The sequence below is a fragment of the Artemia sp. Qi Xiang Cuo genome, chromosome 2, assembly GCF_049724085.1.
Source record: "Artemia sp. Qi Xiang Cuo chromosome 2, ASM4972408v1, whole genome shotgun sequence".
In the NCBI taxonomy this organism is placed as follows: Eukaryota; Metazoa; Arthropoda; class Branchiopoda; order Anostraca; family Artemiidae; genus Artemia; species Artemia sp. Qi Xiang Cuo.
The window spans coordinates 61005909-61018695 of NC_142795.1; the positions used below are offsets into that span (position 1 = coordinate 61005909).

General features: G+C 34.0%; 1 long non-coding RNA gene across 1 annotated transcript in view; it reads left to right on the top strand.

Annotated features, from left to right (window-relative positions):
* The first annotated feature begins 895 nt into the window (after positions 1–895).
* Positions 896–12787, top strand: part of LOC148955468 (uncharacterized) — a 257094-nt gene continuing 245202 nt past the window's right edge. The window contains exon 1 of the long non-coding RNA XR_016143085.1: positions 896–945. This is a non-coding gene — a long non-coding RNA (uncharacterized LOC148955468). The remainder of the gene's footprint in view (positions 946–12787) is intronic.

Here is a 12787-nt window from a genome sequence, read left to right on the forward strand (position 1 = left end):
ACGGTCTGCAAGTTATGAACTATGTCCAATGCTTACATATAATATTGGTTATTGGGAAGCATACAAAAGTTTTCAGGGCAAATTTTTCTGGTAGTTGGGGAGGGGGTCGGGTTTTACGCGGGAGGAGCTTTCCGCGGAGGGAGGAACTTCCACGTGGATTTATGTTTTTGCACTGGATTTGCTCGCTGGATGTATGTTTTTGCGTAAATCCTCCTCGAATCCATCTAAAGTTGAACTCGAAGTTGAGCTCAAATCCGTCGTTTGTTCAACTCTGTGTTAATAGTAGAGTAGAATGTCAACCTGCATAGAATTCTATGTTGCACATAAGATGGATTTTATATATCTTTCGTTGTTTTCACGAAGAATTTGGTTGAACTCGAGTTAAACCCGAGTCCTCGTGAAAACAGCCTCTAATAAAATCCATCTTTTGTTCAACTTAGATTTTTGAGAGATAGCCATTTTTTAAAAAATAATTCAAAGACCATATAACGAAAACTTTGGGGTCGACACAGCCCCCCAGTGCTCGACGGCAGGCGTTTTATGTTATGCCCTTGGGGAATATATGGTTCTTATGGAAGGGATGCTCTTAAAACCTTCAGAGGGCTAATTTGATTGGAAATTGAAAGTTTGATTTCACTTTTTAACTGTCAAAAGAGATCAGAGGGCAACTCGCCCCCCCCCCACCCCACGCCTTCTTTTTCCGAACCCATCTGATGAAAATTTTGAGATATACATTTTGCTAAACACGGTTTTTTTTGCTAAAGGCTCCTAATATGACCTAATTTTTTGCTTAAAGTTGAATTTTGTGGAGCTCACATTTTCGAATTACTTTTAGTGATTTTGAGAGGACATCCATATATGATAAATCTAAAGCTTCATCACATTAATCATAATTGACAGCCATTTTGAAACAACCATTTTAAATTGAACTGATTAAGAGGAAAGGTTAGATTAAAAGGCTTCTTATATTATTGAATTGTTTCCTTATGTAAAGCAATTTTTTGACATTATCTGTCTATTATTAGAGTGTGAAAAGTGTCTTAAGCTTCTTGTATAAGAAAGTAGTAAGTGGCCTATTTGTTAGTTGTTTTTGATCTTTCTAGGATAGCCTACCTGGTAATTTTTGGGTAAATATTTACCAAATCATATTATTGAGGTATGACTAAAGTGAATATGCCCTTTTTTATGCTCTACAAACAATGATCATTTTTGTTGGAAATGAATGTAAAATTCTACTTTAGTTACTTTTACCTATCTTGGAAAGGGCTGAGGTTAGGAAAATGAAACTTTCAGGGATGGGTCTACAGGCTAAAATATGTCCTGGGAAGGTATTTTGAAGTACTTATCTCCTCTCCTTCTCCCTCTAGAGAATCCTGAATTTTGCCTACATAACAAGTCTACCTTTTGAAATTTGGACAAAACAACATTTTACCTTAATTTTCAGTTATTAGATTCTTTTTCTCTGGCTTTAGTTCTGAAAATGCAATTCCTGTTATTTGAGTAGACCTAGTATTTTAAGTCATATCAATGTTAATTTTCAAAATTTAGGAAATGTATTTGCATATCTTTAAAACTAAATCAGGATTGAGCAAAGTTTTTAAGCTGAAAACAATTTTCTTGGACTTCATTTTAAGCAGAAAATCTATATTGCAAGGTTTCACTTCTATAACAAAAAGATTTATAAGGGTCATCAAAGGTCAAAGCCCTCTAGAGGGAGAGGGATTGGAGCTAGGTGCTTCAAAATACTTTTCCGTGAAAAACATTAGCCTGTGGACCTACCCCTAAAAGTTTTATTTTCCTAGTCCAACCCCAACTCAGGATAGTCAAAAGCAGGTTAAGTAGATTTTACCAAAATGAATTTTAGCCCTCACCCCTATACATGCTGGTAAATATCTATTAAATCATATTATTGACTTATGCATAAAGTGAATATACCACTCAATGCCTTCTTTTATGCTGATTACAAATATAATAATAATTTCTATTGGACCTGAATTTCAGCCCCCCCCCCCCTATATATGCCAACTCAGGGTAGGGTAAGACACCCAGTAGTCGGCCACCTGCCTATTCTTGGACAGAATCTTTTATACTATTTTAATAACAAATTTACAATGAGCTGTTTGTATGTCCAAGTTTAGGCAGAATGGTCACTTGTTAGTAAATTCAAAAATAGGAGGTGCTGTACAAGTGAAACTATTTGAATTAGTAACCTACTTGTTCAGAAATTCTTCAGAATTTTTTTTTGCAAAAATTAAGTTTCTAGGTAGTATAATACTTTAATTAGAGAAATTTAAATGTCAAAAAGTTTTAAAAGTGATTAAAGTGTCCGACTACTGGGTGTCTTACCCTATATATTTCTACATTAGGGGGTGGGGGTAGTTTAGGTAAAGTTTTACAAAATCATATTATTAAGTTAGGAATAAAGTGCATACACCATTCAATGCTTTTTTTATGCTGATTACAAATATAATAAGATTTCTATTAGAAATGAATTTCAGCACCCCCCTATATAGGCTATACCTAACCTAACCCTGAATTGACATATATAGTGGGGGGGGGAGGCTGAAATTCATTTCCCATAGAAATGATTATTATGTTTGTAATCAGCATAAAAAAAGGCATTGAATGGTGTATTCACTTTTGTCCTAACTCAATAGGCTAATATGATTTCATAGAACTTTAAAAAAGTTTAAACTTACCTCCCATTTACATCAGATAAAAAAATTGCCCCCCCCCTAATGTAGAAATGTATTCCCTGAATTGGCATATATAGGCGGGGGGCTGGAATTCATTTCCAATAGAAATGGTGGTCAATATCTACCAAATCATGTTATTGAGTTAGGAATAAAGTGAATACACCATTCAATGCCTTTTTTATGCTGATTAGGAATATAATAAGCATTTCTATCATAAATGAATGTCAACCCCCCCCCCCCTCTAGGGTATGACATCCAGTAGTTGGACACTTTCATCACTTTGAAAACTTTTTGACATTTAAACTACTCTAATTACTGTATTATACCACCTAGAAACTTAATTTTTGTATCAATAAATTTCTGAAGAATTTCTGAACAAGTAGGTTACTAATTCAAATAGTTTTGCTTGTACAGCGCCTCCTAATTTTGAATTTACTAACAAGTAACAGTTTTGCCTAAAGTTGGACATACAAACAGCTCATTGTAAAAAGTTATGATGCAATATTGCTTAATTCCGTCCAGCAAACTCCCTATTTTTGGCCAGTAGCAATGAAACTGGTTTTCCCAGTTTTTTTTTCTATAGGCTGTAATCTCGGCCAAGATAATTTAAAAATAGCTGTAGTCTGTAAAATCACCATTTCGCAAATGAAAAATTAAAATTTTAAAGGTTTATTGCAAATTTGTATAACAAATTTGATTTTCAGAGAAGATAATAATTCAGATTGGAATTATTGAGAAAAGTGAATATCCTTGTTATTGAATGTGGGCATGTGCAGATCAAGGATTATTTTGGGGGGAGTTGGGGGGGGGGGCCAAAATAGGTGGAACCACTAAAAAAAATTATGGGGTGCAAAATAGGTTGATCTGATAAATTTGCAACAGGAGTAAGTTTAATTAACACAAACTTGAGTTAATTAAGTAAATTATGCTCTTTAATGTTCTTTAAGAATATAGTTATCATTTTATTGGAAATGAATTTTAGCCCCCACCCCTATATATACCAGTTCTGGGTATATATTTGCACATTAGGGGGGTGAGGGTAATTTTATTTCTGATGTAAATCAGAGGTAAGTTTCAACTTATCATTCAATGAGGACAGGTGGGGATCAAGGATTTAGTTTTTTTTGGGGGGGGGAGGGCAAAATAGGTGGATACAATAAAAAAATTTAGGGGTTGCAAAATAGGTTGATCCAATAAACTTGCATCAGGAGTAAGTTTGATTAATGCAAACTTGAGTTAATTAAGTAAATTACACTACTTTAGGCTACACTAGGGGGGGGAGTGCGCCCCTTTGCCCCTCCCTGCTGGATTCAGTATATGAAAGGGACTGTCCCCTCCTCAATGCCTTGCTCTTTATGCTAAAGTTTGACTTTCTCACAACTCTTTTTTTAATAAAAACTTTAGCGTAAAGAGCAAGGTGTTGAGGAGGGGACAGCCCCTTTCATATATGGAATAATTTCTGTTTGTTTTAAGTTTTAATGTCACTCCTTACTTTCTGTTTAAAAAACTTGTTTTTCTTTATTTAATGCCTATCAGGAATTGCTAGAAAAGTTGCATGAGCGTTTTGCATTCCATATCCTTGATGAGACTCAAATTGGTTATCGCCGTGATCACACTTCATGCCAATTTCATTATAGATGAACTTCTCAAAAAGCTTTTCAATCGTTGAACATGCAGTTATTACTTATATGACTCGCCAACATTTTGGATCTTTTCAAACAGTTCATGGTAACAAACTGTAAGTAAGGAGTGACCTAGCTCAATAGTAACCAAAACTCTAAAAAATGGAATTTTGACACCAATAGATACATCAAAAGAATCAAATTTTTATCCTGATTTCAAATATATGTTTTGTCAAGTTTAATCTCACCCATCAAAAGATAAATGCCTGAGAAAATTTGGCTGATTTTCAAAAAAAGGGGGAAAGACCCCCTAAAAGTTATAGAACCCTATGAAAATCACACCATCATATTCAGCGTATCAGAGAACCGTACTGTAGAGGTTTCAAGCTCCTATCTACAAAAATGTGGAATTTTCAATTTTTTGCCAGAAGAAAGATTACAGATGCATGTTAATTTGTTTTTTTTTCCCAGGGGTGATCATATTGATCACATAAATTTTTAATGTCGATCTTTACTTTCATCTTGAAAAATAACTTGTTTTTATTTAATTGTTATCAAGTTCAAGGCATGCAATGAACAAAAATAGATAAGTTGGGAATAACCACTAATCAGTCTGTACTGATATGACGTATCTTGTTCATCTTTTGGCATAGCGTGTTCACTGTATTTCTTAATGAACTAATTCAAATTGAAATATTGAACTGGTTAAATACACAAATAAAAAAAAAATCTGTAAAACATCAAATAAAACAACCTTATCTCTTTTCTTCCTTGTACACGACGATGTAAAATAAGAATTTTGTAAATAATTTCTGAGACCACACTGGCCAATCATGATAAAACAAAAACTGTGAAGACAAACAAAAAAATTCTTTTTTTCTTTGTGATTTTTTGTTTTATAAGAATTTTGAAGATATAAAAGGACCAGAAAAATTTATATGTGTATATTCTATGTGCAGTGCCATCAATTTGGGAGCAGGGGTATTTGCTTCTTTAAGTGTTTTTGCCCCCCTCCTATGTTTGGAAAAACATCCTTTTTGGTACTTTCATTTAGAAATGGCTTTTTCTTGAGATTTTCATCAAGAAAACTAAAAAAAGTTTTTGTGACTTTGACCTACATTTTTGTGAGTTGATACCACTACTTTCTTTTGGAAAGGAGTGGAACTTTGCCCATTGTTTACATATAGTATTGGTTGATGGGAAGTATAAAGACGTTTCAGGAGGGGTTCTTTTCTGATGGGGGGGGGGTGGGAGGAAAGGGTTATGGGGGCGGATTCTTCTATAGAGGATGTTTCCCTGGGGGAAGGGACATTCTATGAAGGGAGCGCCGGATTTTTCAGCATTATTTAAAAAACAATCAGAAATTAAATAAAAAAAATAGTTTTTTCAACTTAAAGTAAGGAGCAACATTAAAACTTAAAACAAACAGAAATTATTATGTATGTAAGGGGGTTTGTCCCCTTGTCAATATCTCACTCTTTTCACTAGAGTCTTTTTTTAGTAGTTTCAAAAGAGCTATCTATTCTTATTAACCAGCTTTTGTGATTCAGGGGTTTGTGATTCGAACAAAACTCGAATTGTAGCGTAAAGAGCAAGGTATCGACTAGGGGGCAAACTCTCTAATATACATAATAAAACATACGAATATAGAAGTTCGTTACGTCAGTTAATTCGTAAGTTACGTCAGAACAAGATTTCGAGAAAGCCATTTAGCCAAAAAAGTAAAATTAATATCCAAATTTTAGTTTTAATTATTCATGTATGGTGAGCCAAAATCTAAGCTGCATTAATTCAAAAACGTTCTGAAATTAAATAAAAAAAAATTTAACTGAAAGTAAGGAGCAACATTAAAACTTAAAACGAACAAAAATGATTCTGTATATGAAAGGGGCTGTCTCCTCCTCAATGCCTTGCTCTTTACGCTAAAGTTTGAATCTGTTACACAACTTTATTTTTTAAAACAATAAAAAACTTAGGTTAAATACATAACATAACCTAGGTCCCTTCCCCCCCCCTTAAACACCAAAAAACAATCGTTTAAATATTGTAACTCCATGAGAAACCACAGCTTAGCAATGTTTTATCTATAGCAGTCTCTTGCAAATAGCCTATTTGACAGGTTTTTCGTTAATGGTTTCCTTGTACAATAGCAAATTTTTTTCCTTGGACAAGGCTGTACCCAGGGAGGGGGAGTTGAGTCCCCCCCTCCCAAAAACGAAATGTTTGTCTGACTTGTAAAAATGTAGGTAAACAAATTTTGGTGTTTACGCATCATGCAGGTATACTATACAGGGCTTCCACTCTCGAAAATTCAAATTCGGGGACAAGTCTTAAAGATTTGGGGAGTTTTCGGGGACAAGTCGTCAAGATTCGGGGATTTTTCGGGAAAAAACAAAATGGAATTTCGTTGCAAAAATTTGGGAGCCAAAATTGGTTTTAGCTTCTTTTTCAGGCTCAAGTAGGGCTTGTATCTGCGTAGTGAATCAAGCCTTTTACAAAATAGGTTTTAGATCCAGAGCCACAGCCCGGGATTGGAACCCATAGCTGAAAACACTTATTGCTGATATTGCAGCAAAAACTTTAAAATTGTTTTAAAAAAAAGAGTTTTAGTTTTTTTTTTGTTTAACCCACCTCCCCCCAGAAAAAAACATAAATTCCATCCTTTTTGGAAGTTTCGCCACAAATAACCAGCCCCCTAGTACAAATTGGTTCCCGCAGAAAATTTTCCATTACTCGGTTATTAAAATCAAGTTCCCCGCTATTAAAATGATATTTTTTGTCATTAAAATGACCACAACAATTCCGTTAAGCCGAAATATATAGCCCAGATTTGTTTAAAAATTATTGCATATTCATCCTATTTTATTTCATTTCATTAGCATGAACCAAACTTGATTTCTTTAGCAGTGCCCACATAATGAACCAGTACCAATGTTTCTACAAGTTGACAAGACTATGCCCCTCTCCATAGAATCCTCAAAATCTTTAATAATACTTTCAAAGATGGCCATTCGTTGCCGTACAAACTTCGGAAAGCGGGTTATGCAAATCCTTTGAAACGAGAAGGGATTTCTTAATTGCTTTTGACAGCTGTTTTCGTTTGAGAAATCGCATATTGATTCCTTTTTCTTTATTTTTGCCGTTTAGAAAAATTGATGTGAGACTTGTAATGTATTGAAGTGACATGTTTGACCAATATTGATGGGGCGTGTGCACTTAATTTTGATTGAATTTCGATAATAAAAATGAATTTAAGCTAAATTAAGACATCAGGACAAAGGATTACAGAGTATTCTTTTATATAAGGGGCTATATTTCAGTCACGTATATACAAGATTGAAAGCAAAGAAATAATAAAAGGCGCCTTTTCTCGGTAGAAAGCTCAATATTTGTCTTGAAGAATGCCAAAGCAAAAAAAAAAAAACAAAGCAAAACAAGCATATTTTGGGTGTAGCTGCTGACGAGGAGGGGGGTTTGACGAATTTTTTATTACCAAAAAAAAGAGTTGTGAGAAAGTCAAACATTTCTGTTTAAGTTTTAATGTTGTTCCTTGCTTTCAGTTAAAAAAACTTTGTTTGTTTATTTAATTTTTGAACGTTTTTGAATTGATGCAGCTTTTGATTTTGGGTCACCGTACATGAAGAATTAAAACAAAATTTGCATATTAATTTTACTTTTATTTGGTTAAATGGCTTTCTCGAAACTTATTTAATTTTATTTACGAACGTTTTTATTAGTAATAAAGATACGTAACTTACGAATTAACTTACTTAACGAACTTCTACATTCATATATTTTTAATATGTATATTAGGGGGCTCGCCTATTAGTCAAAACCTCGCTCTTTAAGCTAAAGTTCGAATTTTGTTCCAGTTCTTTAAAAATTACCCCTTTATCACAAAGGCCGTTATTTAGAATAAATAGCTCTTATGAAAGTACTAAAAAATCTTTGGCTTAAAGAGTGAGGTACTGACTAGGGGGTGAACCCCTTCCCCCTCTCGATCAACCACTGTCATGGTTGCAGAGGTAGGTGTAACCTAGTAAAGAATAAACAACAGCCCATAGTAACCAAAAGTTAAAAACATTTTGAAAAAAAATTACTATTAAGAAAAAGTTGCCATGGGACATTGATTCAGGAATGATAACTATTATTTTGGTTTGTTTTAAAAGTAAAAGTTTATTCCAAAAAGAAGTTTATGGTGATTTCTATAAAAAGCCTAAAACACATCAAAAATAGTGTCAGATCAATATGAAAAGTGTACCATTGGAATCTTGCATAGTTGAAAACATTGTACAGGGGAATACCAGTTCCCCTCATTCAGTGGCAGATCCAGCGGGGAGGGGGCGAAGGGGCGCACGCCCCCCTAGTGTAGCCTAAAGTAGTGTAATTTACTCATGTTTGCGTTAATTAAACTTACTCCTGACGCAAGTTTATCGGATCAACCTATTTTGCACCCCCTAAATTTTTTATTGGATTCACCTATTTCCCCTCCCCCACCCAAAAAAAAAACAATCCCTGATCTTCACCTGTCCTCATTGAATAACAAGGAAAATCACTTTTCTCAATAATTCCAAACTGAATATTTATCTTAAACACCTCTGATTTAAACCAGAAACAAAATTTGCCCCCCTTATTTATAAAAATATAACCTTATATGGCATATATAGGGGGGGGCTGAAATTAATTTCCATTAGAAATGTGTTTTTTATTTTTAATAAGCATAAAAAAGGCATCGAATGGTGTATTCACTTTATTCCTAACTCGATATGATTTGGTATATATTTACCCATTTTTGTTGGTAAGGAATTTTAGCCCCCACCCCTATATATGCCAATTCAGGGTATATATTTGCACATTAAAGGGGTGGGGGGAAAGTTGAACTCTTATTTACATCAGAAATAAAATTACCCCCACCCCCTAATGTTCAAATATATACCCAGAATTGGTATATATAGGGGTGGGGGCTAAAATTCATTTCCAACAAAAATGATTACTATATTCTTAAAGAGCATTAAAGAGCATAATTTACTTAATTAACTCAAGTTTGCGTTAATTAAACTTACTCCTGATGCAAGTTTATCAGATCAACCTATGTTGCGCCCTGTATTTTTTTTTTATAGAATCCACCTATTTTGCCCCCCCCCCCAAAAAAAAAATCCTCGATCCGCACCTGCCCACATTGAATAACAAGGATAATCACTTTTCTCAATAATTCCAATCTGAATTATTATCTTCTCTGAAAATCAAATTTAAATAACAAATTTCTTATATTAATAAACCTTTTACAATTTAATGTTTTGTTTGCCAAATCATGAATTAGCAGGTTCTGCCTATAGACCTAGGAATAAGCGGACAAAAACCCGTCTCATGACGGTTGACAAAAGCCGATAACAGGAAATCAATGAACAGAACAATGCAATATTGCGTAATAACTATATACATGAGCGATTTCTATATGTCCATCTATAAGAAGATTCGACACTTCTTAGTAAATTTAAAAATAGGAAGCGCTGTACAAGCAAAGCTATTTGAATTAATAACCTACTTGTTCAGAAGTTCTTCAGAAATTTACTGGTACAAAAATTAAGTTTCTAGGTGGTAGCCTATAATACAGTAATTAGAGTAGTTTAAATGTCAAAAAGTTTTTAAAGTGGTTAATGCATCGCAGGTGGCCAGAATTAGAGACTTTTGGCCGGGAATAGGACAATGATTCATTCCAGTCAAAGATTCTGTCTGAGAATAGGCAGGTGGCCGACTACTGGGTGTCTTACCCTATATAGGCTATGCCTAACCCAACCCTGAATTGGCATATATAGGGGGGGGGGGGGCTGAAACTCAGGTCCGATAGAAATGCTTATTATATTCGTAATCAGCATAGAAAAAGGTAACAAATGGTGTATTCACTTTAGTCCTAACTCAATAATATGATTTGGTAGACATTGACCGAAATGGTTATTATGTTCATAATCAGCATAAAAAAAGGGTAGATATCTACCAAATCATATTATTGATTTAGGAATTAAGTGAATACACCATTCGATGCCTTTTTTTATGCTGATTATGAATATATTATGCATTTCTATGGGAAATGAATTTCAGATCCCCCCCCCCTATATAGGCGATACCTAACCCTGAATTGGCATATATAGTGGGGGGGGGGCTGAAATTCATTTATGAATTAAATGCTTATTATATTCATAATCAGCATAAAAAAAGGCATCAAATGGTGTATTAACTTTAGTCCTAACTCAATAATATGATTTGGTAGATATTGACCAAAAAAAGTATTGAGTGGTTTATTCACTTTAAGTGTAAGTCAATAATATGATTTGGTAGATATTTACCCATAAATAAAATTAACCCCACCCCTTTAATGTTGATAGCCTATATATACCCTGAATTGGTAGCCAATATTGGGGTGGGGGCTGAAATTCATTTCTGACAAAAATGATTATTGTATTTGTAAAGAGCATAAAAACAGGCACCAAGTGGTATATTTAGCCTACTTTAGTTGTAACTCAATAATATGATTTGGTAAATATTTACCATTGACTTACAAATAAAGTTAATAGGCCTATACCACCCAATGCCTTTTTTATGCTCTTTCCAAATATAATAATCATTTTTGTCAGAAATGAAATTTTACCCCCTCCCCTATACATAGCCTACCAATTCAGGGTATATATTAGCACATAAGGGGGGTGGGGGCAAATTTCATTTCTGATGTAAATGGGACGTAAGTTTAAACTTTACGCCCTCCCCCCCCCCCAATGTGTAAATATATTCCCTGAATTGGTATATAGGCCTAGGGTTGGGGTTAAATTCATTTCCAACAAAAATGATTATTATATTTGGAAAGAGCATAAAAAAAGGCATTGAATGGTGTATATTCACTTTATTTGTAAGTCCATAATATGATTTAGTAAATATTTACCAACAAATAGGCTAAAAAATAAGAGGTAGCCTATAGTATTTATCTCCAAGGGTTTTGCTGATAAAGAGTGAAATAGAAAAGGTAAAAATTTATAATTGTGACCCCTGATAAGGAGACATGTTAAGAAATATGTATAATGATCCTAGTTAATATATTATCCAATGGGAGAACCTTTATCATCAAGTCTTTCCTCCAAAAATCCTTCTTTTTCTAGCTTAAAAGAAAAAGTTTACAAAAACCACCATGCTGAGATTCAATGCTTAAATCTATTGAAATTAACACTATGAGTTGCCAAAGAAGTTGTTGTATAGATAGTGTTCATGCCGTTTTTTTTTATTTATAGTAATGTTTTGATTTTTGCCACTGCTATTAATATTTTGTATTTGTGCCACTGCTCATTAAAAAAAAAGCATTAAAAAGACCGGCATGAACACTATAAAACAACTTATTTGGAGTCAATTTATAGTGTAAAACAGGAGCATATTTTAGTGTAAAACAATATATAGGCTAGCCCCTGCTCTGAGATCCTTTAAGTGCCAAAAACTTGGACATACAGCTTTAAACTGTTTAGCTGGTGAGAGATGCCTTCTTTGCTCTGGTAAGCATAATCTAAATGAATGCTCTGAGAAAATTAAGAAGCCTGAAGAGCAAATGCTAGTATGTGCAATTTGCAAGGGTCCACACACTTTGCAAACAGCAAACAATGTCTCCATTATCATGAGAGAATAGAAGCTCTTAAAATAGTATACACATAAAATATGACTTATAAGGAAGCACTATGTCAAGTTAAAAAGATAACAGTTCCCTCAATGAGTCATCTTAGTGGCCCTAAAGAAAAAACTAATGAATTGAAACAGAACACTAGCTTGACAGAACAAAGCACTAGATTGGATAAACTAAAAAATGCCTTACCTCAGTTGCAAGTTGTTGATTGATATGCTACCAAAAAAAGTAGAAAAAAACAGTTATTGCAAAAATTTTTACTAGGGTCCTAGATGGAGCTCTTGACTTGGTCCCTGGGACAACTAAAAATTTTGTAAACAATGACCATACAGAAATTGACCAGTGAGATGAAAATGGTAAAAAGAGTCTGTGCATCACCTGAAAAACAGGAACTCACCAGGCAAAGGGAAAAACGTAAAAAAGGGGAAGCACAAAGAGGAATAAAACATGAAGGTCCTGCAACCAAACAAATAAAGAATGGGAAAAACTAAAACTGCTCTAATAGATACTTTTTTAATGTTAAGAGAAACCCAGACTTGGTACTCCTTAAAGAGACTCTACTAAATAATTAAAAGAAGACACCAACATTTCCTGGCTTTCATCCTATAAGATGGGATAGAGAAGGGAAAAAGGGGGAGGTCTGCTGACACTGGTAAGAGAAAATATACCCTTCAGAGGAATACAAATGCCCTTTACAGGTAAAATGAAGTTTGATTTGTGAATGTTAAACTGGATGACAATCACTTCACTGTGGAAGAACTTGAAAATGGTTTAAAGAAAATAAAAGCAGGAGCAACTGGTCATGACCAAAT